This window comes from Pseudopipra pipra, chromosome 17, assembly GCF_036250125.1.
Source record: "Pseudopipra pipra isolate bDixPip1 chromosome 17, bDixPip1.hap1, whole genome shotgun sequence".
In the NCBI taxonomy this organism is placed as follows: domain Eukaryota; kingdom Metazoa; phylum Chordata; class Aves; order Passeriformes; family Pipridae; genus Pseudopipra; species Pseudopipra pipra.
In genome coordinates, this window is record NC_087565.1 from 13,712,305 (window position 1) to 13,740,254 (window position 27,950).

At 43.0% G+C, this 27,950-nt stretch overlaps 1 protein-coding gene and 1 long non-coding RNA gene across 10 annotated transcripts in view; one reads left to right on the forward strand and one right to left on the reverse strand.

Annotated features, from left to right (window-relative positions):
* LOC135423771 (uncharacterized) overlaps positions 1-27,950 on the reverse strand; it is a 47,838-nt gene that overhangs the window by 12,265 nt on the left and 7,623 nt on the right. The gene's annotated exons all lie outside the window — the stretch shown is intronic.
* Positions 7,865-27,950, forward strand: part of ASIP (agouti signaling protein) — a 42,717-nt gene continuing 22,631 nt past the window's right edge. Inside the window, exons 1-2 of one of the 3 annotated variants that reach the window (XM_064674325.1) lie at positions 7,865-8,296; positions 19,966-20,009. The gene's annotated coding sequence lies outside the window, so the exon portion shown is untranslated. Of the gene's footprint in view, positions 8,297-17,404; positions 17,482-19,965; positions 20,010-26,231; positions 26,568-27,950 lie in introns of those variants that run through there. The other 2 variants (XM_064674324.1, XM_064674323.1) reach the window with 2 other exon arrangements.

The window sequence follows — 27,950 nt, forward strand, 5'->3', positions numbered from 1 at the left end:
TGTTCAAAAAACTTATGATTTCATCATGATTTTGAGCTGTATTTCCCTTACAGCATCAGCCATTGCAGGTGGACAGTTACAGTAAAATCATCACTGCAGATGCATGTTCTTATTCCTGTGACTCTTTCTGTCCATGGCAGTAACCAGGGCTTTTACCTCTCCCTCCCCCTCAGCTGTCTGGCTTTGATCTTGAAGCTGGGGGTGTGGAATGCCATAAGCCAGGTATCCAGGGAGGTTTCCTTGTCTCTTTGTATTAGCTCAGATAAGACAGAAAGAACACAGAAAAGGGACTACCAGGTCAGAAGTGCAGCTGAAGCACAGAAGTCGGGGGCTGGTTCCTGTACAGCTGGATGCCATCTCTGCTCCTGCCAGAACAACTCCTCCTGAACGATGGAGACAATATCCAGCTTCCTCCTCCCCACACTCAGGACTGGGATATTTGAAAAAGGGTTCATTTAGAACTAAACTGTATCCACGGCTCTCATCACATGAGGTTTTACAGCAAGAAGCACACTGAATAATTCTATCCATTCTGCATTCAGACCTAAAGTTTCCCCTTTGCTTTTTTACTTGGGTGATTCAGTTTTTATCACGGGCTGTTTTTTTTACCTAATTACATATTCACACAATGTAGAAAGGTGTTTCTGTGAGATTTAAGATGCTGACAAGTGACAGATGCCATGAACCCAGCACTCACAATACATCCCCCACAGAAAATGAGGGAGCCTGACCCTGCAAACACTCACCAACATGTGCATTTATGAGCCAATGCTCAATAACATCCCTCCAGTAATTAAATAGGCTTCAAAAATTAGGACATAACTTCACTAGAGTCAAACAGAATAACCTAGGGAACACACCTCTACAGTTAACAGCTTCTTTTGTTTCACAGTGGGGTGATATTTCACTGTGAGCAGAACGCAGACTACCAAGGGGGAACAAAAAAACAAAACAAAAAAATCAGTCTTTGGAAAGGAGCCACAAGAGTCACTTCTAGACATGCAACAGGCTCTTCATCACCTGAAGTTTTTAACACATCTGGGCACTCAAATGATGGAGGAGAAAACTGCTGTTACATGGCAACACAAAGACAAATAGAATGAGCTGTGGGTTGCAATGAACAGGGGGTTTTGTTTTCAGGTCTTGAAGTGTGTGGTGTTTTCCTTAAATTACCCTTGTTTGATTTACATGAAGAAGTGCAATTCAGACAATTCAGATCTTCTCTTTTCTTTCTCTTAAAAAAAACCCAACAACAAAACAACACCAACCAACCAGCCAATCAAAGCTTCTCCACCAGCAGTGGGGCAGAAAAGCCTGAAATCAAGACATAAATTATACTAAAGGTTCAAAGTCTAGAAGAAAATAATGCAGTATCTTTCAAACTCCCCAATTTCTGCAAAAAAAATATCACTGCAAAGAGTCAACAAAATGTTGATTCCTCTGTGTTTCCTGTAAAATATTCCCTTAGGAAGGAGCTGTGCAACTTGTAAGCCTCAAATGCTGTTGAATGCAGGTGAATCACTCAGTTGAAGTTACAACAAGAACATATAGAGGGTTGATTGAGCTCCTAACTTTGGCCATGGAAAATAAGGGAAATTTGTGATAAAGAGTCTTTCAGACACTGAATCACTGTGAGTCAGTGAAAGAGAAAAGGTCAAGGCATTAAACTGCTGTGATTGCTTCTACAGATATATAGAAATCAAATATCAAGACACATTTGTAGTAATAGGTAATAATTCATCTGAGAGAGGCATCCAGCCCCCGGAGGGTTTTTAGTGACTCCTGCCATGGCACACCTTGCTTTGGCTTGTACTCAGCAGTCCTGAAGAGAAATTAATGTGATGTTATTCAGGGGAGAATTACAATAAGATAGAGCAATGCAGTATTATTAATGCAGTATTATTCCCTGAGTATGGACCAAGGAATGAGTGTCATCCCCACGAAGCTGAAGGATTGCCCACAATTGCACTGCTGGACTCCTGGCAAGCCTTTGCTGCCAGTTCTGAATGCCAAGCTTTCCATACCCACGTGGTGAACCACATGTGGTGGCTTTAACAGGAGGCACAAGAGCCGTGGTGATCCCAGGCACCTCCACTTTCCCTGGAAGTACATCCCACAATTAGTCCTATCCAGCTGTTTTCACAGCTCATCCCCAGTAGCTTCTCTTAGCACCAATTAATTTTATCTCTAGGACTTTGTGACAAAGAACCTCCCCCGGTCTCATTTTCAGGCAGCATTATAGTTTTGCCTGTGTGTGAACAGGACCCACTTTTGCCTCTGCAGACCATGCAGGAGATGCCAGAAACACCAATCCCAACCCATTAAAAGTATCTCTGACAACCAGTTATTAATGCTGTTCCCTGGAAGGAAGAAAGGGTTCTTCCCTTGTTCTCTCTGTACTGAAGGAGGTGCCATCAGTTTGGCTGCCTGAAATCAGAGTCCAGGGTAATATGGTAACCTGGGCAGCAGCCAATGGTGGCATTTAATATTTTAGGTATAATGTCAAAAACTAGGCCCAGAATCTTCCCCACTGTTCTCACTGGGGGGTTCCCAACCATGAACCAGGTCTAGGTTTCCTTTATCCAGTTCAGAGGTATTTAAATCTAACAGCAATTATGTGAAATGTCTGAGGAATCTGAAGTAGAACACTGATACAGCTCATCCTTCATCTTCATTCTGAATTCCATTTCATTCCACAAAAACCTTCAGGTCACATCAGACCTACTCAGGGCCCTGAGAGCTCCAGGAAACCAGGTGAAGTTCAGATCAGGGAGCTGGAATATAATCCCTGTTGTGTGTCTAACTCGGGATATTAAACTATGGGGCTTTTCTGGATGTAGATGGATGAATTGAGTGTGTCAGCAGAGATCCCTTGGATATACCTTATATATTACCTGAAAACAAGCCAAATGGGTGAAAGGGGCTCCCTTCTGACACTCATGACTTAATTCCCAGTTCTTTTGACTGAGAACATTTCAGCACATCCTACTCAGCACCAGAGGGGGTGTCTCTGTGGGACACAGAGCAATTTTCCCCCTGGCAAGCATGTTTTTGTAAATGGCTATTCTTATTCTAGCAAAATGTGTGTCAGACTTCAACTTAAGATGGGAAAAAAAAAGACGACTCAAAACCCCAGTAAACCAAAAATCTGCACCCCGCCATGGTTTTATTGAACCATAGGATTTCCTGGGTTGGGAGGGACCCATAAGGACCATCCAGTGCCATCCTGGGCCCTGCCCAGGACCCCCCAACAACCCCACCCTGTCCCTCAGAGCGTTGTCCAAACCCTCCTGGAGCTCTGGCAGCCTTGGGGCTGTGCCCACTGCCCTGGGGAGCCTGGTCAGTGCCAAGCACCCTCTGGGGGAAGAACCTTTTCCTGAGATCCAACCTGACCCTGCCCTGGCACAGCTCCAGCCATTCCCTCAAGTAGTTTATACTGTTTTGTCCTGACAAATGGGGCTGCTGGCAGCAGAGTGCCTGTGGAACTGGGATTAAGGAACAGTCAGCAAACGCTGGTAGTTAAATGCTTTTTTTGGGGTCAAATTTGAATGAAATGAGAGTGATGACCATGGGCCAGGGTGAGAAGGCCAGACAGGGCAGCTCTCTGCTCCCACACCTCTCACTGCACTAGGTGACTAAATATATTTATATATTTATAAATACATAGGTCTTTGGTCAAAACTCATTCCTTGTGCACTGCTGGGGTCAAAGCAAAATGAAAATCCAGACTAAGAATTTGTCCCCTGGGTGATGCTGAGAGCCTGTAAGCTTTCAACGGGATGCAAACCAGAGCTAAAACTCTGTACCTGCACAACTTCATTTTAAGAAGGGCAAGGTTAAGAGCAGTATGTTAAGAGCAGCTATTTGTTAGGCCTGAGCAGAGTGTTCCTGTGCTGCAGCACAGCTCCCAGAGCCCCTTGTGGGGGGGGTTACTGGGCAAGTCCCACTCATTTCAGCTCCCAGTATTTCATTTCAACCCCTTTGCTGAGCCCCAACAACACAAAAGCCAAGAGAGAGCTCTTTCTATAGAAACAAACACACCAGAAAGCCTTTCAGGTTTTGTTTTTAAGACAGAAGGCTTCATAAATTATATAAGCTTTGCTCATCCCCAGCAGCTGAGAATTTGAAGTGGAGAAGCCGCTGGCAAATAAAAAAAAAAACCCAAAGGATTTTGAGGTTTGCTTATTTACATGGAGATGTGCCAGTGGAACAAAGGTCAACAAAAGCAGCCACGCTGCTGAATACAGTTTTCAAATTATGCATTCCTTGCACAGCCACGGTAAAATCTCCTTTTTCCACAGGGAGACCCTGCACTGTGTTACTTCCAGGTGTTGTCCTACTGAGGTCCGTGCTCAGATCCCAGCTGCCATCCACCAGCACATGTTTCTCTTCATGCTACAGTCTATAAACATTTTGCCTTCAGCAGCAATTCACTTCAGCAGCATTTTTGAAGTTCAAAGAACTGCTTCATTTCTTTATCAGTCCTGTGTGTTTCCCTCTGTGAGGAGAAGCAGAGAACTGCAATTTCTCTCTCTTTCGGTTCCTGTGTCACAGACAAGCCTCTATTTATCAGTCAGCCCGGCCTGGAATTTACCACAAAACTGATTGAGAGGTTAAATTTTCACTCTTTGAAATTGTAATCAAAGATCAGTTTTAGAAGTGCATATTTAAAAAACCTTGAGCTTCTCTTTCACTGAGCACACAGAGCAGTAGGGGGCTGTGAGTGAACCCAAGCTCAGATAAACAATCCAGGATTATTCTTTTGTTGTGTTCTGCCTTGATTCCACAAACCACTTTATAAGGTTTTCCCATCAGCAAGAAGAATAATTGTTTTCAAAATTTGATTAAAATCAAGTATTTAGTGAAGATATTAGTAGTCAGATATTATTAAACTTAATAGAAGCTTATTTCCCCCGCTATTCCCATTACTCCTGAAGTTTATTAATCTTCCTTTAGAAGTTTTTTAATTTATTCTTTATTTTAAAACCTTCTAATAGCTTATTAGAAGCTTAATAACTTATTAAATTTCCAATGTTATTATGCTTCTAATAAGTTATTAATATTAAAAGTTATTATTCAGAAATAATAGGAATAGAAGGAGAGAAATAAATAAACTAAATCAACTAAATAATTAAACTTCTAATAAGTTTAACTTATTAGAATTTAATTTATTCCACCCCTGCTATGCTTATTATTAATGAAGTTCAATTTCTTGAATTCAGCAATAATTTCCCACATAAAACAATAGGTTTTGTTTCCCCAGAAGTCTAAATGGTGTGAAACATTTTCATTCTTTCTTTTTTTGCGTATGTATTATTTTGCTATTTCTTCTCAGACAAATCTACACAATAAATACTTAAAGAAGAGCCACAATAGAGTGAATTTGCTGTTATTTCTAGATGACAATGTTTACTGTTCTTAAATGTTCAACTAGTTGTTCTATATTCAGGGAAATATTGCAACCTGTCAAACTGTCAGTTTGCAAAATGATAATTCTCAATGTTTAGGTTTAAACCCAAGTTGTTATTTTGTACAATCAAGGTTGTGTCTTGTGCAAACAAGAAGAAAATTCTGCAAATACTGGAAGTGTGCTGAGTGCCTGCAGCAGTGCAGGAACACACAGCCAGCGGCTCCCAGTCCCTCTGGGCAGTCTCTGAATCAAACACAGGCAAATGTCTCCAGATATTCACTTTTGCTGGCACTGCTCTTGCTTTGGGATCTGAAGAGAGTTGGTTTCATGCACTGAGAGAAAAGTCAAAAACCCTTTTCCTCACAAAATAGTTAATATTTCCAATATTTACCAGACATAACGTGTTGCACTGAAACATGGGCCCACAGCAAGTCAGTCGGAGTCAGAGAAGTGACTGCCTGAGGAAATCATAGTCTGTCTGCAGGCCATTGAGGAAAAGAAGTGTTACTAACTGGTCAAAGTGACAAAAACTAATGCTGGCTTTTGTGGGAGCACCTTGAAATCCCATCTCTGTTATGGATCTTATAAAAATTCCAGAGCCCAACTATTCTTTTTCTGCCTTTAAATCCACACAAACACAGCCCAGCTTGAATCCTGTGCCAGAGCTCAGGTGTTCTTTGGTCCCTGTTTTCCTTTGGACCCTTTGATCTCTTTCCAAGCATTATTTGGGATTTATGTCCTGGGAGTACCTAAACTCTTCCCACACTTTGTAAGAGGATGGATTTCCCCCTGTGCTACTCATTCCCTAGAGATCTGAGCAAAGTTTTTCCAAGAGATTAGAGCATTTTTCCTCTCTGACATTCTTCATTCCAAGTTTCAGTCACTTCTCCTGATTTCCACCTTCTTCATTACACGGTGCACGGATATGTTCAGTTTGCCTTGAGGTAGAGACCACGAAAAGCAAAGCTGGGACAGCTCCTGCAAACACTGTCCTGCTTGGATATATCCCAGCAGCATGATTTTCTCCAAGCACAAAGGAGCTGTCAGAGGGCACCTGAGGCTCAGGAGGAGGTGGCAGGGCAGGGCAGCTCCCAAGCCTGCTCCATGGGCACATCCAAGGCTCTGCTGGAGCTCCAAGGGCTTCACCCTGTGCAGGGCTGAGCAGCAGATTTATTTCTCTTCTTTCCTCTAAGGGTCTTTGGTGGAGGTTGAACTCCTTGATCCCAAAGTTATGAACATCAGCAACTTCAAAGGCATGAAGTCTGGGGCAATATGAGTGCAAATTAAATTCCATAATCAGAATAATTGACCAGAACAAACTGAAAACATATTTTAATCGGTTTCCTGGACTGTTTTACACCAAGCTCCATCTAGAGAGAGGAGTGAAAGAGAGGACTCTTGCAGGACAAACACAGTGATTTGGAAATATCTAGTTAGTTCAGATGCTGCTCTAATTTGGTGTTAGTTTTCTTAAGTTCTTTGAAGTGTTGTGCAGCCTGCCCTGTGTAGGCATCTCACTGGGGTCTGTGCCAACAGCCTCACTGGAAGGCATTTCTGTCCTCCTCTTTTTCATTTAAAATAATGTTTCTGAGTCTGAAAAATGCTATCTGTTCTTGCCAAATCAATACACTTAAGCTGGAATAGGAATTTGTAAGCACCTTTCTCTCCCTGCGTAAAGGCTGCACGAGCAAATCAGACAAGATCTGTGTGTGAGTGATGCTCCTCCAGCCAGCCAAACATTGCCTAGATTCTAAAAACAGAATTGAGTGTTGGCCTGTGGTCTTTACCTTTTACAAGAGACAGAGGAAAAGGCTGCAAAACTCAGTATAAAACTCAAAAACTCTAGCGAAAGCAGTGACATATAAAATCACAAAGTCATGGAATCATTTGATTAGGAAGGGATTTTACAGCCCATCTCATTCCACCCCCTGCCATGGGCAGGGACACCTTCCACTAGCTCAGGTTGCTCCAAGCCCTGTCCAACCTGGCCTTGGACACTTCCAGGGATGGAGCAGCTACAGCTTCTCTGGGCACCCTGTGCCAGGGCCTCCCCACTCTCACAGGGGAGGATTTCATATCCACCACTGCTGACGCCTTTAAACAGCCAAAACTGGCAGGAGCAGAACCTTGCACTGTCAGCAGGGGTTGTCTTCCCTGGCCATTCACTGTTGTTTTACCTGCTGGCCACCAGATCATGGTAACAATTTGATCTATTTAATACTAATTGGGTTGGGATAATTTCTGATAGCCATACTTAAATCATTAAGAGAAACTCAGGTTTGTTAAGTAGAGCTGGGAAGTTGACTTTTGTGGATGAGGGAAGAGCAGAGAACACCAACTACACAACATCCTTGTGTCCAAGTTAGGACATACAGAGCACAGAAATAGTGCTGGGCTTTATGTGCCTTTTATGGTAAGTCAGTATTTGCCTCAGTTCTTCTGTCTATCCTTAAGAAAACCCACACCCTCATGGGGTAACAGAGGGAACAAAGCACTGCAATGTTTCACAAAATTGAGCCTTTAAGGGAGGATAAACAAGAAAAAAAATGTGTCACTTCTTAAGTGAATAACAATAAAGCACTGACCTCTTTTCAAAAAAACAAAGTGCCAAAACAAAGACCATTCTTAACACGGGAATTATTGCTCAGGGACTCATCAGACGAAACTCTCCCCTCAGACTCAAAAACCGCATCATTTCAAAGTGATGAGTTTTAAAGGAGATGTCGCCTCCCATCTGCAAATGAACTGAAAGAAGACCTTGATGCAACATCTGGAGGGGAATGTGACCTTCCTACTGCAGGATTTCAAACCCCAGAATCTATCCACCATGGTTCTGAGGGAATATCAAGACCAGATGCTGCTACGGACAGTCAGCCTGAAGTCGTGGTAAGTATTTTCCTTCCGTTGCCCTTTTCAAGCAGACTCAGATCTTTAATCACCCAAGATAAATTAAACCTTGGTCCAAAGACATGAATATTGTTTTCATTTGAAGAGTTAAAAAATCATGGAAAATGTTATTCTGGATCTTAGAAAACCCGCAGAATCAAGAAATAACATGGTAATTCCACTTTCTGTGTGCTCACTAAATGCGTTCCAACAAATCTACTATTCTGTATCTGGAGACTCAATCTTCAAAGTGTTTTTGCCCTTCACTCACTATCTGCATTGTCAGATGTTCAAAGCTTGAGTTATTATAAGTTTCATCATTTTCATAGAAAGACCAGAAGCCCAGCTGCCCACACACACAGTGGATCTTTTAATGGATGTTGTCCCGGAGAATAAGATGTTATAATAAAACTTCTTATTGTTCAATATCTGCCTAAAAGAAAAGTCCTCTTAGTCTTGTCCACTGTTGCTTCACTAGTGAACACACATTCACTTAGCCTTCCCCAAATGTTTGCTGTCAAAACAAAACTTTCTGCACCTGTTGAATTGCTTGATTATTCATTGCAAGGAGCCTCTGGAATATTATTTTCTATTTGCAAATCAGCCTAGACATCTGCAAATGCATCTTTTTATCCAGTGGAGAAAGACAGACATTTCCAGGGGGTGAATCATCCAACCTGTATCACAATTCCTTTGAGGAAAAGACACTCTAAATGCATAGTTCTCTGTCTTGTGACAGTAAAAGTGGGCTCATTAGCTTAGTTGTTGACATCTGCATTTAGTTATATGGATTCATCCATCAGGACTGCAGCTTCAGACTGGACACTAAATATTTTACCTACTGCTTTAAAAGCTCCACATAAGAAGGCAGTCTCTGCAACTCAGTTGTGACACTTTGTCAAAGGAAGGGAACTTCACCTGAAAACCATGAGGTTGATCTCTTGTCTTCAGAGCAATAAAATTCTCACCTTTGCCTTTAAAACAGGTTTTGGTGATGGTGAGCACAATGTACCATATCAAACCCTGCTACTGAAGCAGGAGATAAAACATCCTATTCCCATCAGGCTTGTGGGGCACCTTCCACTAGACCCTGTTGCTCCAATCCCTGTCCAACGTGACCTTGAGCAATTCCAGGGACGGGGCGGCCACAGCTTCTCTGGGCAACAGAAAAATAACCCTGATACAAGTCATATTCCTAAGAAGGCATATATTTTTTTAGCTTTTTTCCCTACTTTTTTCACTTCTTTGCTATTTAACAAACAGTTTGAATGACGTATAAAATTAAACTTAATTGCTTTAACTGGAAGAGTAGTAAAATATGTGTATTCCCTGAGCAGGATGAGACAACCAAAATTACCTGAGTCTCTTAGGCAGGTAAGTGATAGAGCAGTATAAAAATGCTGCAGCATTTTCTAAGCATGTAACAGACTGAGCATTCCAGCTGGGAACACTAAGTTTGTGCTGTAAAACCACACCTAGACAAAATCGGAGCTTCTGCTGAAACTTCTGCTAAGTAATGAATTTTCTTTTTTCCAGATCGGTGGGGCCATATTTGCACAGCAATTTCATTCAGGGAGAAGATAAGGAAAAGATGTTGGAGAAATTAGGGAATTTCCAGGGCTTTCCCAGAGCTGGCAATCCCCTCGGTGCAGTAGCTGTGCTTCCATCTGTCCTGCCTGCAGCCAGGGAGGCGGCTGTGCCTGTGCCAGGCACCAGCAGCAGGATGAGGATGTTGTGTGTTGCTCATGTGTGTTTGTTGTGGAGCTCTGGCAGGAACAGGATGCCTGAGGCACCAGCAGCCCTGCTGGAGCAGGAGCAGCAGTGTGGCTCAGATGCCCAACACCAGGCACAGCCCTGCCCATGCCAACCCACCTCTGATCACTCCAACTCACTCCTACTCCCTCTGTGTTACTCCCAGATTTCTGTCCAAGACTTTCTGGACAGAAATACAGGCACCCTGTCCTAAACAAAAAGAGGAGAACAGTAGCTTTAATTCACCCATTCAGCAAAACAGAGAAGCCTCCCTTCCTATTAATTTCAATTTTTCTATTTATTTATGGAAAGGGAAACAATGTGCTCCACAGCTGAGCGGCATCTACAGACGCTTTTGTTCTTCCCAGTTCCCAAAAAAGCACTGAGGGAGGACCTGCCACCAGCCATATAAGCATCATCTTGGCAATGAGTAACATTTTTTCCATAGTCACAAAAGAAACCGAGCATCCATTTCTCTTATGTAAAACTTTTAATTAAATGAAGTTTGACTTTACAGCTGACACTGGTTATAAACAAGAGTTTGCAGCTGACAGGAGTTATAAATAAGATTCTCAACCCTAGGAAAATCTGGAACTTCATCTGGAAGTTCAGAGTAGCACATCTCATTCAAAGAGCCCTGGCTGGGGCTTGGTTGTCTTTTACTCAGGAGGCAGAGAGAAAGATGTTTAGCTAAAGCCAGACAAGGCATTTTACCTGTGCCCAGCACCCCCACAGCCCCACTGGAGTGGGGCTCCTCAAAACTGGGGCTCTTCCACTTCTGTCTTCAGTGTCCCCACCATTTCCACACTTACACAGGACAGGGAGACAGGCAGGACAGAGCTGCCACAGGAAACCCCAGTCCAGCCCCATTTCCAGGGCTGGAGAAGACCTGGGAGCATGGGGGAACAGCCAGAGCCACTACACAGGGCCACTGGGGCTGGGGATCCCTCAGCACCCTGACAAAGCTATCACAGGGAATTAAAAATGATGTGGCAGGAGGATTGTGGGGAAAAAAGGTTTCTTAGCCACTAGCAGGGCATCTCTTGGACTAGAGGAATGGGATATGTTATTATTGAGAGAATACTGATGTAAGCACAGTTACTACATGGTTGGAAAGTTTAAAAAAAAAGCTCTTCACCCCCAGGATAAAGCAGAGGAGAATATGGTCAGTAAAGAGAGAGGAGCTGTAAGCACTAAGCCTTTGCTTCACTGGGAGGAGAGGGCTGCAAGGTGCAGGATGGGTCCCTGGGCTGTGCAGCCTGCTCTGCTTGGAGTATTCACACCCTACACAACTGTTTTGCAATGCTTCACACACTGTCCTGTTCCAAGGTGCAGCTGGTTTGTCCATCTGGCAGTGTTGTGCTTCCATTCAGCTTCAGCAGGCTCTGCTGGAACGAGCAGCAGCAGTGTCTGCAAAGCAGTTCTAGGGAAAAATCAAAACTGCAGGACATCAATTTCTCGTCTGACTTTCCACATGCTCATCTAACTTCTAAGTCTTCCTTAAGCTGATGAAAACAATCCATGTTCCTTTGTCTTAGGGCTAAAGCAGTTATTGAATTTGCCCTGGGTTCTGATGGTGCTGTGTGCATATTTGGAACCATGACTCACACAGCCAGGTAGGTCTGTGCCTCACACACACACCTTAACTCCTGATGCTGAGCTGAATAGCCCCTGGAGTCCTCCTGCCCAGTCTCCACCAGGATCAGGTGGGACTGCTGGGAGTGTTTCATCTGGACAAAGGAAATGTTCAGCACCTGGGGCAGGGCAGATGCAGGGAGAACACCAGAAGCCACCTCTGCACACAGCATTATCCTGCCTTGATGTGCAGTACCATGGAATCATGGAATGGTTTGGGTTGGAAGGCACCTTCAAAGCTCATCCAGTCCCACTCTCTGCCGTGGGCAGGGACACCTTCACCAGAGCAGGTTGCTCAGAGCCCTGTCCAACCTGGCCTTGAATGTTTCCAGGGATGGGGGAACTTCCTTGATAACACATTCCATTAGGGCCTGAATGAGCACTCTGGACATGGATTCCACAAACACACATGTCCCCATCAAACATCTTGTTTGAAGGAGTGCACTTGTATCTTCACCCAGACAGTGCCCTTCCACCTTGCAGAACTCATTTTGAGTGTCCAGTACCCAACTGCAGAGTGGGACAACTCAACTGGGACTGACACCCTGACACCACAGGCCTGTGGGAGCAGAAATTATTCAGACAATAAGGTTTATTCTCTACAGCATTGAGGAGAATTATCTACCCACAACAGGGGCTATGTTGGGTCCTGAAACAAATCACTGGATGTGTTTAATGACAAGACACTGAAGTTTTCTCTGCCTTCACAGGGTGCACGATTCTTCTGATATGTATTTTATTAGGATATTATTTTTTATTTAAGTGATACCACTCTACTAAAAAAGAAAATAAGGCAAAGGTGGTAAATACTACAAGAAGAACTGTTCAAAAATGATAGGGAATACTGGGCTTTGCTATAATTCCAGATTCCTGTCCATAAAGATGTGACTATTTAGTCTTGAAGTAAACTCGAAGATAAGAGTCTTCTTGCAGCTCTCAGTGGGAATGTGGAGTTAACTGGGCCATCCTGAGAAAAATACATGTTTTTCCTTGATTTAAAATTAGTCTTTAGTTTCAGAGTTGGTCTCATGTGCCCATGTGCTCAGGGCTAAATTTTATTACTTCTTGTCATAGTATGGTAATTATAAAGTAGTAATAATGGTATTAATATAATAGTGATAACGTAACTCTGTTGTATGAAAGGATATGGTAGAAAAATATATAGCGAGAGAGAGAGGAGAGACTATCTTTATAATATTATCTTATACTGCATCTTTAGTCAGAATTATAATATTTTTAGGAAAAAAAATGTTTTGCTTAAAGCAGCCTCAGTGAACAAAAACATGTCGTTGCCTTTCTCAGCTTAATCTTCTTCTACCATGCAACTGAAGAGGGATGTGTGGTAAATATACAACCAAGTTGCCTAGGGGAGATTTCCTGTGTAATCACTGTCATAGGAAGCTGGAATAATCAGAGGTTGTGGGAGGATGGCTCCAGTTGGTTCTGGCAAGGCTGTATGTCAGCCATATGTTAGGCCAGGCTCAGCCTGAAGCAAACCAAACAAACTGAAACAAGAACAAGAAGCAGGGAAAATACTGAAAAGAAAGACAAATTACACTGTTTCCCTTTAAAAATGAAATGATGCTTTTCTGTGGGTACATTTCCAAATGAATTACCCTTAAATTATCTATATTAATGGTTCTTGGTTCTCCATCTTGACAGCTTACAACAAAAGTTGTTACCAAACAATTTCATAACTAGGTCATAAAGAATATTTTTATCTACTGAAAGCCTCCCTTCCAACTATTGAAGATCATTCATCCAAGGAGAGCCTGCACTGCCCCAAAACTTCCTTCTCACTGAAATAACACCCGAAACATCGTTTCACCACCTTTTCCAAGGTTCCAACCTTTATGTTTTTCTCTGCTTTAAGTTGTTCTGTTTTCTTCCTTCCCGGGAAAGCTGGCAGCAGCAGATTGCTCACCCGTGGAGCTGCACTGCCCATCCTCAGCATCCACCAGCAGGCTCTGGCAGCCCGTGGGTGGCACGTTTGGGGCTGTGCAGAAGCACAGCTGTCCCTGTGCAGTGCTGGCAGCCCAGCAAAAGGAAAAATCCACACAAGTGTTGCAGGCGGGGAAAACAAGGCGAAGGTTTTTGAGGCTGCACAATGCTTATTCAGGCTTAGTCATTGCCTAATAAAAATTTCCATTCAAATAAACACCCTTAGACTTGAGAAAGGCAGAGCTGAGAGAGGGAATCACAAGAGAAGAACCTACCCCAGGCCTGAGATCTCAGATTAAATAGGTAAATAGAAATAGGGTGAGGGACAGGAGCTTGCCATGTATAATTTATTACAAGCACCACAAAATACCAGTGCTGAGAGAAAACAAATTATTGGCCTCTCATGCAACGACCATGAGAAGGTGATAAATATTTCATTATATAGTACTCATCAGACAGCTGAATAGCTCATTCATCAAAATGTAGTTGGTTTGGGGACAAAAGTGAGGCTATAAATTCACGTATTCTAAAGAATCATGGAATTTAAAATGTATGATGGGAGGGGGTAACATGGCAAGAGTGTGACACTGAGCAGGGGACATTTAGAGCTGGAAAGTGGGAAATACAGTAAAATTTTGAGATAGATATCAATATATATATATATACAGATGTTAGCCTTGGTCAGTTGGCTGCTCATTTGGATTTAGGATAACACCTCTGAACAATCAAAGCTGCCCTGATTTTGGCCCATTATCAAGTTTAAGCAATGGATTTAGTTCTTGTTATGACTGTCAAATTCCATAAACGGCCTTCTGTGTCAGAGATATAAATGATCTTTTATTTGCTTTGCATTGATGTAGAGGATTTAATGAAGGAAATATTAGGATGAAATTAAAAAATATCCGCTGTTAGTTAGTAGAGGTGGGTGGACCACCAGCCAAGCAGGTGTTGCAGAAGCAGGACTCGCTTCACCAAAGTGTCCTCCCCAGGCATCAGGGAAGCAGGAAATGGTCTGGATCCCATAGTTCAAGGCTTCTTCCTCTCTCTCCTTGTCCTGGTGTCATCCCCTTGATGCTCACCAATACAGGGCCCATTTGGTCCCTCTGAAAAGCAGCCTCTCCTCCCAGGCCTTGCCTCACACAATGGAGGATGAGGACCAAGGAGAAGACAGAGGCAAAGAAAAGTACAATTCTTGCAGTGTTATCTGCACCTTTCTTTTCTGTGGGTATGGTTTGTACAAGTGGAACACCATGATCAGAGGGCTGGAGCACCTGTCCTATGAGGAAATGCTGAAAGAATTGGGATTTTTCATCCTGGAGAAGAAAAGGCTTTGGAGAGATTTTATTGCAGGCTTCCAGTGCCTGCATGGGCTCCAAGAGAGCTGGAGAGGGACTTTGGATAAGGGCTTGGTGTGATAGGACAAGGGAGAATGGCTTCAAACTGACAGAGAACAGGGTTAGATGGGATATTGGGAAGAAATCCTTCCCTGTGAGGGTGGGGAGGCCCTGGCACAGGTTGCCCAGAGAAGCTGTGGCTGCCCCTGGATCCCTGGAAGTGTCCAAGGCCAGGTTGGATGGGGCTTGGAGCAACCTGGGCTGGTGGAAGGTGTCCCTGCCCATGGCAGGGGGTGGAATGAGATGGTGTTTAAGGTGCCTTCCAATTCAAACCAGTCTGTGATTGTATGAGTCAGACTGCACAAAATGCTGTGAACCCTGCCACGTGCTGCCCAACACAGGAAGCTTTTGGCCACGTCCCTGAAGTCAGAAGTGCCCGGGCACAGTGTTGACTCAGGACACAGGTGCTGTGCAGCATCTGACCCACAACGCTCTCAGTGTCAGGGTGGATGACACACCAACCCCCCAGCAGCAGCAATGCATTACAACCAGGCATCAAATCCCACAATATTCATTAGGGCAGCTTTAGGCCTCACCCTCCGGCCCTGTATGGCTAAGTCAGATCCTCTTTTGCAATACTTGACCCTGCCCTGTCTCCTGTCTCCAGGCCATGACAGTCCCACCGTGTGTCCCTTCTCTACTTCAGGAGTGGGAAGAGAGGAGCCAGTGCCAGCCTGTTCCTCCCCTTCCCCCAGCCATTCATTCTCCTCTCTTTCCTGAGCAAGTTGCTGGACCAGAGCTGTGGCACCTGTAGGATCAGAGAGTGTCCTGGGGCTGGGAGGGAAGGAAATGCTCGTCTGTTGGGGAAAGGAGGAGGTTTCCAACTGTAGAAAGGGTCAAAAGAGAAGCAACCCCAAATCCTCAGTTGCACATTTTACTACAAGCCAACATCTTCCTTGGCAGAAGAGCCTGGGGTCTAAGTCAGAACCTCTTGGCAGGGGATGAGCGAGACAGCGGGACAAAGAAGCCAGTGAGAGGCATTTGCTTTCTCTACATTCCCCACTGCTCACTGACCTTTTTTAATCCCCGATAAATCTGACAGTGACTCAGCACACAGTGACTTGATTTTGGATGCTCAGAGGTTACTGTTGCCACCATTACTGATGTGGAAATAGGACTGTGGCTCTGGAGGCCCTGAGGCCTCATGCCCCTGGAGGAGGTGAAATGCCTGATTAGCAAAACCTAATTTATTTTGAGGGGATTTTTTTTTAATTTATTTTCTTAAAACCCAAAAACCCCGTCAGACCAAACATTCTGGCCCTTCAAGGAAGAAGGTACCTCCTTTGAGAAGAGGAGGCTTTGGGGTGACCTAACCAGGGCCTGAGGGGAACCGACAAGAAAGATGGAGAAAGGGTATTTGCAAGGGCCTGGAGTGACAGGACAAGGGGGAACAGCTTCAAACTGACAGACAGTAGAATTGGATTAGACTTCAGTAAGAAATCCTTCCCTGTGAGGGTGGGGAGGCCCTGTCACAGGTTGCCCAGAGAAGCTGTGGCTGCCCCATCCCTGCAAATGTCCAAGGCCAGGTTGGAAGGGGTTTGGAGCAACCTGGGATAGTTGTTCCTGCCCATGGCAAGGGTTTGGAACTAAATGATCTTTAAGGTGCCTTCCAACTCAGGCCATTGTATAACCCATGAAAGGAAGGTACTGAACCAATAGACTTCCCTGTGTGATGGGCCTTTGCTTTCAGCCTTTAGTAGCTGCCAATACCAAAGGCACAAAACAAGGAGCCAACAGGTCACAGACACAGACACACAACACGCAGAGAAAAATTAAATTATAAGTTGCTTCCCCCTCCAGAAATGTGCGCTGTGCCTGAAGGGCTCCCACGCCCTGCCTACCTGATGTATAAATTTTATTGTGTAATTAAAGGCCCATATGAACCGACAGAATAATTCCCATTTGGCCTCAAATTACGGAGGGAGGAAAAAATTATAACCCTTCCAAAGTACAGCCCCTGCCAATGCGTCCTGTACGCTCCATATAAGCAAGAACCGCTCACATCCCTCGTTCGCTGACTGAGGGTTCCCCTCCGATTTATGGGACGAGGAAGCAGGACCAGAACATTCAAAGCACAGCCAGCAGAAGGCCCGTGAGAGAGGTATGTGGTGAATGCGTTTGGAGGTTCATTTCTGATCCAGTTAAACCAGATACATGAGCACGTCCTGCCGTGCCTCTGCCCCGGGCTCACACCGCAGGGCCAGGAGCCACCGCAGCCCTTCGGGTCCCTCCGTCGCTGGGGTGGCTTGTTTTTGGGAAAAATGAATCTATGTAAAGGCCTGAAGAGCTGAGTTACCTAAGAAGCTCTAGATAAATGAAAGGATTTAGCAGGATTAGTTTCACTTGGCTTGCAGTGAAATTTCTGGCAATGAGAGAAGCCAGAACTGCCACTCGGTGCACAGCACTTCAGCTGTGACTTGCGGGTCTGTCTGGAAGTAGAGTTTCCTCAGCGACATGCCCGGAGTGAGTAAACTATTTGTGATTTAAGTGGATGTTTCGCTTTTATTCGTAAGTTATTAATAAATGTATATTTTTTCACTGTTGTTCTGAATTAGAATAAAATATTTTAGGAAGGTGCAGCCCCAGTGAGAACTGTAGATGGGATATGGATTGTTTAGCAAGTTAAAATGAAAATGCAGGGGCCAGAGAAATCTACAGTTTAAATATTCTGCCGATATGTGGGCCTAAATAGATATACATCATTTACTTTAAAAATAGCAGCACTCTGTGATTGAAACATGAAGGTAATAACTACTTACCAGTTTTTGTGAAATAAAACCTGAATATACTAAAAAAGGAGATGATTTTAAATTAAATTAAAATATTAATTTCTGCAAATCTCCTTTATGGGCAAGATAGTATTTCCTTTCTGCATTTTAAATTATAAATTTGCCTTTAGAAACTGGACAGTTAATGCTCAGAAATATCTTTTCATATGAAACCTACTTTTACTTCTTACAGAGTTTTGTCTCGTACTGACCTCAAATTCCTTATATTATAGGGGGAGAATAAGTAGTTTTTTCATTGTGGAGAGTTAAATGTAGTTTTCTGCTTGAGAGATTTCACTAAATGTTAGATTGGGTTATTTTAAACCATTACCAGAATTTTTTGTTGTTGTAGCAGCAACTCTTATTTATAAACATCATCCATCATCGTATATGTTCAGATTTATAGGAGAGATTTTTATGATATACATAAAATTTTGAAAACTGTGAACACACTGATGGCATTAACAGAGATCAGATGCCCCTGCCTTTCTTGTACAGAAAACAAGAAGGTGGAAGTTGTGAACATTTGAAGGATTTAACGACTCTTTCTTTGAACGTGCTGCCTCATTTCACGGCTGCGCAGCTTTGCGGCTCTTGCACGGACACTGAATGAGTTTTACGCTTTAAAATTAATTCTAGTAAAGGTTTCTGACAACTTTCACTCCATTTGTTGAAGGAGGACGGCAATCTCTGATACTTTTGTAGGGCAATTAGATCTTCATTTCCTGTAGCCTAATTTTTAAATGATAGAAAAGTAAAAATGAAAATTCGTGGGGGATTCCTTTTCCCCTCTGTTTCAAACTCCTTTGCAACAAAAAAATGTACAGATTTATCTCCAGTCATCCATCAGCACTACTGAGAACTGTCTAATACTGAATAATATGGCAAGCATTACTGAATAGTGTGAGGTCCTTAAAATTCTTTTCTAGGATTAGTTAGAGAGTAGGTGTAATAGAACAACTAAAACTGATTTCAGAGATTCTGAGATACCAACAGCACAGCCTGGTTTAATGTTCAGGTTTAATGTTCAGATCCATCCCTCCCAGCACAGTAAATCACTAAGGTGTGAAAAATGTTATGACTGTAACATGAATTAACAAAACTATGAATGTCGGATGTAAATCAGTTATTTAATTGAAATGTTATTTTTCTTTTAATGAGTTGGTCATGACTATCACTAGAGCTTGTAATCTAAAATGCAAAGAATGTAAGAATTTAATGTAAAGTATTGAAGCACTTAGGAAACCTCATTTTATATGAGAATATATATGTACATAGTGCATATATTTGACATTTTGAGCCATAATGATGCACCACGGATTAGTTTTGCAGCGATCAGAAATACACCAGGTATTCACAGAGTAAAGAAAATTCCTTCCCTAAAAACATTTACAATTTGAAGTCCTGAAAACATTACTGAGAATGATTATTGTACATCAGCCACCTTTCAGTTCCTGTTCCTATTGCCTCTCTCTTCCCTTCATTATTCCTAAAGCTCTGCTCTTGCTGTCTTTATTCCCCAAGCAAGTGAAAAAACTTTTAACTAAGAACACATCCCTTAAAATTTTACCACTTTTTTTCTATGAAAGCAGAATCAAGTCAGATAAGCTTGTTATACAAATTTGAAACATTCAGTCTTCTGCTAACCTCTTTCTAATTAAGTATGAAAGAGAAAAGAAGGTTGGGATTAACAGTTTCTGGGTGGTTACCATTATTAAATTAACATAATGAGATGCTCTGGATTAAGTTTTTCAACAAATACTTTGCCTGGTATTGTTCCATTCCAAAAGCTCTGCCATTTTCTGTGTCTCTATCATCAATATACTTTCTCCATTTCTCTTCTCTGAGATATAAAGCATTTAAAATGCAAAGCAAAGTCCTGTCTCATATTGGCCACGAGGTTCTCAAAATTAGGGCAACGGGTAAAGAAACAAGATCAAATCTGGCTGAAATGGTTTAGATCATCATGAGAATGAAAGACAACTCACATTATGAATTTCCAAGCAATTGGAAGTAAGGAGAGAAGCTGTGGCAACAGTGACCGTGGAATATCAACAGGGGGTGGGAGGTTGGGTTTTTCTTATGTTGCATAAACCCAGAAGTAAATCCAGCACCAACCATGTGTGGATTTTACTCCTTTTTACTTCTGCCAGTGAAACAGATTGCTTTGATTTCACAGATCTGAGGAGAAACCACTGAACACCAGACCTCTCGAGCCTAAAGGTAAGACATTCTCCTGAACTGATGTAGCATTATTATACCAAAATTCAATGCAACTATTCACTCTGTTTCACTCAAAAGCATAGATTGGGTTGGTTTCAGTTGAATCACTAATGTGTCACTTCTCCCAATGCTACGGTTTCTCTCAATGGTCTCCAAACCTGCCCATCTTCTCCATTACTTATTACGGAAAAAAGCTAATTTTATAGCAGTGCAACTCCCCAGAACTCGCAGCGAGTGATGTGCCACTGAAACAGTAAAGGTCTTAAACTGCCTTCCACTGACTTTTGCAAAGTCAGATGTGCACAACCTGGTATTTCTGGGACATTTGTTACATTTACTCCTACACAAAAGCAAGAACTAGATCAGCTATAACCCGTTTAACCAAGTTATCTATTTTCAGGAGGGATCAGGAGCTCATATTTAAGAGAATGAGAGACCTCACTGAGTGCTGGTAGCCTTTCTGCAAAGGAACTTTCATGGTTCATTGTACTGTTCAAACCTCATCCTCTCATGATGCTTCAGGCACTCATTTACTCTAGTTTTGTTTATCATTATCCATTTTCTCATGTACACATGAGAATTTGCTTGACATTGTTAATTTGTTCCCTTTTTAAAACATTAGGTGTAAAACCTGTGAATTTCCATTCTGATGGTTCCTTCTATTGCAACGTCTTTGCTTTTTGCCAGCTGTTCCATATTTGCTTTCCCAGGTTTCTGATGAAGAAAATGTCTGATCTGACATGGCACTGACTTAAGTTGATGCAGGGCACTTGAGGTGATTCTCAGGGCACTGAAACCCCCTTGGTCCATCATCCATTCTTGCCTCTGTCCTCAGCACACATGACAGATCAAGAAGGTTTCAGTGTCCTGAATTGGAGGACCATGACTGTGAGAATGATTAACTCCCAGTCAACCCTCAAATTTTGTGGGATCTGCTGCTCAAGCTGGATCCTACAAATCTGTGAGGCCTGGTGGGATTCATTAAAGAGCTGATGATGTCATTGCACAACCTCTCTGGGTGATTTTTGAGTGGTCTTGGGAATCCAGGGAGGTCCCAGCTGACTGGGAGCTGGTGAACGTTGTCCCAGTTTTCAAGAAGGGCAAGAAGGGGGACCCTGGATACTCCAGGCCTGCCAGTGCCACTTCAGTGCGTGGTAAAGTTATGGAGAAGATTATTCTGGGAGGGATTGAAAAACACCTGAAAGACAAGGCAGTCATTGGTCACAGCCAGCAGGGCTTCCAGAGGGGAAAGTCCTGCTTATCCAACTGGTTTTCTTCTATGACAAGGTGACCCATCTGGCTGATCAAGGGAAGCCAGTTGATGTGATCTTTTGGGATTTCAGTAAAGCTTTTGTTACTCTCTCTCAGGATCCTTCTGGACAAACTGTCCAGCCCAGAGCTGGATAAACACATCCTGTGCTGGGTGAGCAATTGGCTCTGGGGTCGGGCACAGAGGGTGACACTGACTGGGGTGATATCAGACTGTGACCTGTCACTACTGGGGTTCCCCAGGGCTCCGTCTTGGGCCCTGTGCTCTCCAACATCTCCATCAATGACTTGGACACAGCACTGGAAGGGACACTGAGCAAGTTTGCAGGTGACCCAAAACTGGGAGGGGCTGTTGAGCCCCTCGAGGGCAGAGAGGCCCTGCAGAGAGACCTGGACAGATCCAAGGGCTGGGAATCACCACCCATGGGAAGTTCAACAAGGGCAAGTGCCAGATTTGGTCACCACAATATAAGGAAGATGTTCAGCCATCAGAGAGTGTCCAAAGGAGGCAACGAAGGTGGGGAAGGGCCTTGATTTGAAGCCGTTTGAGGACCCTGAGGGCACTTGGTGTGTTCAGCTGGAGCAGAGGAGACTGAGGGGAGACCTCACTGCAATTAAAACTCCCTGGGCAGGGGCAGAGGAGGGGCAGGGACTGAGCTCTGCTCTGGGGGGACCAGGGACAGCACCCAGGGAATTGTGTCAGGGGGGTTTAGGCTGGGTATTACAAAGAGGTTCTTCCCCCAGAGGGTGGTTGGCACTGACCAGGCTCCCCAGGGCAGTGGGCACAGCCCCAAGGCTGCCAGAGCTCCAGGAGGGTTTGGATGATCCTCTGGGGCACAGGGTGTGACTCTTGGGGATGGGCCTGTGCAGGGCCAGGAGCTGGACTTAGTGATCCTTGTGGGTCTTTTCCAACTCAGCACATTCTGTGTTTCTACTCCACTGTTCTGTACACAAGTATTTAAGTAAGGACTGCACTGCTCCTGGGTCCCAAGTGAAGTGAGCAGGTGCTTTGCTGTGTGAGGACATACTTGGTTTTATCTTTCTCTAGCCACCTTGCATAAACTAACAATTGTTGGCCTGTTTGTTTTGTACCTTATGATGCCTGGCTTAGACTAAATTGTTTCAGACATGTGTTTGATCTCCAATACAATGGCTGTAATACCTGAAAGCCATTAGGACAAATCCATCTCTTGGATTACCCCCACGTCTTGGCCTTGTTGCTTTTGTCCTGCCTTGACTAACACGTTTTGACAAGTAAATTATCAGATCAATAGCCCTTCTCAGATGAGGTTGATTGAGAAAAGTGGAAGCAGCTTCAAAGCATAAATGGTTTATTTTCTCAAGAAACAGAAGATCTTCAGGGATATTGAAGCCCATTATCCACATCCTCCTCAGATAATGCCAAGATGTTTCAAGCTAATTACCATTGTGGATATGAATTTCATCTAGTTCTAATGAACTTTTGGTCTTTGGCTTTGCTTGTCTCAACTGCAGTGAATTTCATTTTTGAGTTAATGTTGGTTTTGTTTTATTTACATCACAGAATAATTGGATGGCTCAGGACTAGATGCTTAATAACTTAGTATTGCACAGTGCTGTCATTTAATATTAAAGTAAGCTATTGCTAAGTACAGAGGTTTTGGAGCTTTTTCTTCTGAGAGAAGCAGCCCAGATTCAAAACCAAAACTAAACAAAAAACAAACAAATAAACAAGCCTCAAAGCATGGAAATGTGAAAATTTGATTCTGCTCTGTCAGGGTTTCCCATTACACTGTTTTTGCAGCCCAAAGACAGGTGTTATTTCTCCTCTTAGGGGTGAGCAGCACAATCATGTGAAATCTGTAACTGCCCCTTCAGATCATCCTTCCAGTGAACACGAGGTCACCTGCCAATATTGGCACATCGCAGAGGGAGAGAACCTCCTGCCTACTAAAACCTGTGGCAGACTTGTAAATAACAGCAACTTCTGTTTAAGCTGGGCTTCTAACTTTCCTATTTATATGTTAGAGAAAGCACCTTAAGCCAAGCTGGGAAAGTTTTCAAAATAGCGATGGTTTCCCCATAAAAGCATTTGCAACAGAGATTAAAATTAATAAATTCATTAATATGACTAATAAAATATTAATAATTTACATTCTTTCACTGAAGAAATGCAGCAAAAGAAGGGTGGATCAACTGCTTTCTGTCACATGAACACAACTTCAAAATCAAAGAGATGCTGCTGAGAGAAGTCAGGTCTCAAGTACACAGAGAAGACACCAAATCTTTCTATAAGGTGGTACAAGGCCATTAAAAAACATGATCTGTAACAATCCACAGACTATTCAGTGGCCTTTGTAGATGATGGGTACACACTGATCCTTGTCTGAATGCAAACAGACCCCATATATTCCAGGGAGGAGGCCCAGGAAGGAGGTGGCAGGAAAGAGTCAGAGAGCAAAGAGTGATGAAGAGTATGGTGAGGGAGCCAGGAGAAATTATGAGGAGATGAAGGGGGTGGCAAAACAGGGGGAATTGAGAGAGATCAAAAAGCAGGGATACTAAGAAAAATGAGGTGGATAAAGGAAAGACAGATAAAGATAGGTGGATAAATGAAAGAGTCTGAAAACATATCAGAGAGGAAAGGAAACAGACTGAAAAATATGGGAAAGAAAATGTCATAGAAGAATGTGTTCATGTACAGAAGAAGAGGAAGAAAATCTGAGGTGTGCCAACTATAGAAGAGGGTGAATAAGGAAAGGCAAAAGCCATTGATTTTGTTGTAAATTCATGAGAATAGAAAATAAAAAGAGCCAAACAGGGAGCAAATGAAACACTGACTGTGAGACACAAACATGCTCCCACCCCATATTTTTCACAAGACTGGTACAGTGAGTGCAAACCAGGCTCCCTGCATCATGTCTGACAGCCCAAACCATGCTCCACAGTGACAGCTGAGTTTCCTTTCAAAGCAGCACAGAAAAAATCCCTAGGATTTCCTTCTTTTTTAAATGAGAAAACTAATTACATCCCATAAATGTCCGCAGTAAAACAAGATGTAGATTCAGGGCCCCAAGGCTAGAAGAGAAGCAAAGAGCAGAATCTGGTCCTAATTCAGATAACAGCAGAGTCTGAAAAATAGCTTTTCTTTTATGGGAACTTTAGAAATTTAGATCAAGTTTTTATTTTAAATGTTAAAAAAAACCCGTAACATTTTGAACATGAACTTTGGGAATGGAACGAGAACAGCATTTTCGAAAGAAAGGAAATTCCCGATGCTGTAGATTCCCCTGCAGATATCAGTACATAAAATTTTGTCCTTGAAACTCTTTCAGATGGATACTTTGGTTGCTGTTAAAGTTTTTCATGGGACAGATAGCAGTTTTAACAACTAACATTCCAATCCCCTAAAAATTCAAGCAGTTCTACCACGCTTCATATCCGTCACCCAACGAAAGTGCAGCAGCACAAGCAGAGAATGAGGGAAAAACATCTGATTTCCCAAGAGCCTCAGAAATTCCTTATGTTCAGGCAAGCCTGTGTCCCTCCTGCTGCTCTGGGTGTTTTCTCAGAGCTTCTCTGAGAAGCTGCTCTGAGCATCACTCGGGTATTTTTCCTCATGTCCACCTGGTTCCTCAAACGTTGCCCCTCAAGCACATTCAGGTGACTCACAGAAGCCCCATTTTGCCCCCCACATTTCTGGTGGCTGGCCACATCTTTTCTTCCTGCAGGAACTGTGTTGCTGGGTAATCCCTCAGCGTCCCAGGATCCAAGCTAACACTTCGGATGCTTTTTGGAAAAAGCACTTCCTTTAGCAGGAACAGAAATCTCCAGATGTTCTGCACTCAGAAATACTGCACATATAAACTGTTAATGCCTTCAACCTGAAGCAGTAAAACCCAAAGGAACAACTTTTGATATCTACAAAATTCTCTGATCTGTGGGTTGTGAGGAGTGGCTCCAGCTCCAAGGCAGGGATTTGCATGGCCCTGGGTTTTTTCCCAGTGTTTCAAGTCCTGTAAAGTCAGCTGATGTTACCTTAGTATCATCTTTCTCACTAAACTACCACAGTTTGGAGGTTGACTGGGGCGGTGGGGAGGGGGAAGTTATTAAAAAGACCTTCAAAAGAGGTATTCTTCCAACCCTAGAATAGTCCTGATGAGACCCTCAGCACTAAAATATAGATTTATTAATAACACAGAGAAATGCAAGGGGGCTGCAGTTTTATTTCATATAAGAACCTCAACGCCTCCATCAATTTTTGTCATACAGATACTCCTGAGGGTGTTAAATCAAATTTGATCATTCAGCTTCTGAAAAACCCATTGCTGATTTGTCCTTTCTTCCAATCTGAAGCTTTTGGTTCCCCAGGCTGCAAACACCAGCAGTCCTATCAGTGGCTAAAGAGCTTAATGACTCCTGATTTCTATCTATCCCCTCACAGAGAAATTACCCAAGTAGGCATAAAAAAACCCCCTTGTGGCACGCACGACACACACATGGCTGTAAAATGGCCAACAAAAAGTGTTAATATACCTTGATGATGTATAATTCAACCCTTGGAATTTTAAAGGGACATTTGATACGTTTTCAATAATCATGGCCCCGTTCTGGTAAACTCAGTCGGTCTTTGTACGTGCCTTTATCAAGAGCAAGAAAAAAAAGCCTCTCCTCCACAATGTTTTGGCTTTTTATCTCTGCTGACTCCACAAAACTCTCTCATTGGAGTGGATTTAATCAATGAAAAACTCCCAGTTCTCCTGCCTAGGGAACGGCTGAGGAGCTGCTTGTGCAGATGCCCAGCACTCATAGTGATCTTCCCTGCCAGGCATGGAAACATGCAGGAATGAGCCCTAAAGAGAACAACAGATGGTTTTTTACCACCAGGTCATTTCAGTCCCTCCCCTGTTATCCATCTTGTTTTACCTGAGGGGCAGGAAAACCTCAGCTGAAATCACCTCTGCCCGAAGACGGCGCAACCAGATCCGTCCTGGCAGGTTTCGAATGGGAGGAAAAAGGAGGGGCTGAGGGTTAACTTTCCACTAGATTTTTTTTTTCCGTGAGACAGAGAAGAGAGAAGGAAAAAAAAAAAGAACTGAGAAAAAGCAGAAATCAAAGTAGAATAGACCGTCCATCCTCGTTAGAATTTGGTAGATGCCTGTGCCTGCGCTCGGACAAAGGCAGGAGCGTCGCGGTCCAGCGGGAGCACAGCCCGCTCCGAGCTCTGCCCAGACCTCTGTGGATCAGCAGGACAAGGGAGCCCTGCTTGGCCTTAGGGCCCGATGAACAGGACAACAGCTTTCTGCTTCGGTAGGACCCAAACCTTTAAACTCTTCTCAGGGCATTTACCTTCCCCACTGCTGCCTGCACCGGAGCGACAGCGCTTTTCTGCTGCAGAGATTTGTCCTCCTTTACCTCCAATGGTCCCGCAGATCCTCTTCTGGTCTGGGAAGCAGTAAAATTTTAAAACTCTCTGAACTTTGATGTTTTTACCTTTTTGCTCTTCTGCATTTATTTGCTCCAGTTTTCTGTTTGACTTCAAACCCTTGTTTTGCAGCACTGGTTGCAATTCAGTTGTTTCGATTCCATTTGGTGTTTCTGCCTCTTTGGGTTCTTTTCTTGTCTCAAGTTTTGCTTTTTCGCTTAGCCTACTTGTATGCAAGCTTTTCTCTGAAATTATTTTAGATGTTATATTATCCCTACACTCTCTTTTATTACGTGATAAACAACGTACATTTCCTAAGCTGTATTTTTACAGTGTTCCAACCCATAGCTACATTATTTTATTCCCGTAAGTGCAGTAAATAAAATCATGATACAATATTGAAACAAATCTTCATTTTCCTGAAGCTTTCATCACTCCAAAAAGATTAAAAGAGATTAGATTTTATTTATTTTAGGAGTGATAATATCTCTTTTTGAACATCAGGCTGTAATTATTTTTCTAACTCTCCCTGCGACATCTCTCTCTAGCACCTCACAGAAATAATGCTACACTACACACATCCAATTGTCTAATCTTCCACTAGTATTCTTAATATTATATAAATTTGTGCAAGTTCAGCAAGCAACAGCTGCTTTACACGGTTAATAAGGTACGGAATACAGAGATAATTTATGATTGCTGTTTGCAACACCAGAATTTCTCTTTCAACATCAATTTCTCGAGCACTCGTATCAATTTTATAGCGCCTGCAACCACTGGAGAACAAACACTTTTATTGTTCATTTTATTACGTTTGTTATTTTCCTAAATGGGTTCATTTCTTCCTGTTTTCAAGATTTTTTATCCGCTTTTCCTCCTGCTTTATTTCTCTGTCTGTACTTTACAGGTCTCTCTTTCTTGTGCCTTTCAGGCACACGATGAAAGCAAAGCAAAGCTCGTTGTGTTCTGAAGGGCCTTTTGGGGCCGGGCAGCAATTTTGCAGTTTCTGGGCATCTCATTAATTATCCCAAATGCTCTGACCGAGACAGGAAAGGTCCTCAGGGCCGTTATGGGTCTGTCCCCCTCCTCCCCGTGCAGAATTCCATGCATTTTGTTTGAATGGTTTGAAGTCTCTCCCGTCTACATTTTGGGCAATTTAATCAATCTCTCTCTAAAAAATCTTTTGATGCTTATTTGGGTTTGAGAGGGGATATTTGTCATTTGGTTTTGGAAGTGGTTTTCAGCTTTCTTTTTGTTAGCTCTTTGGC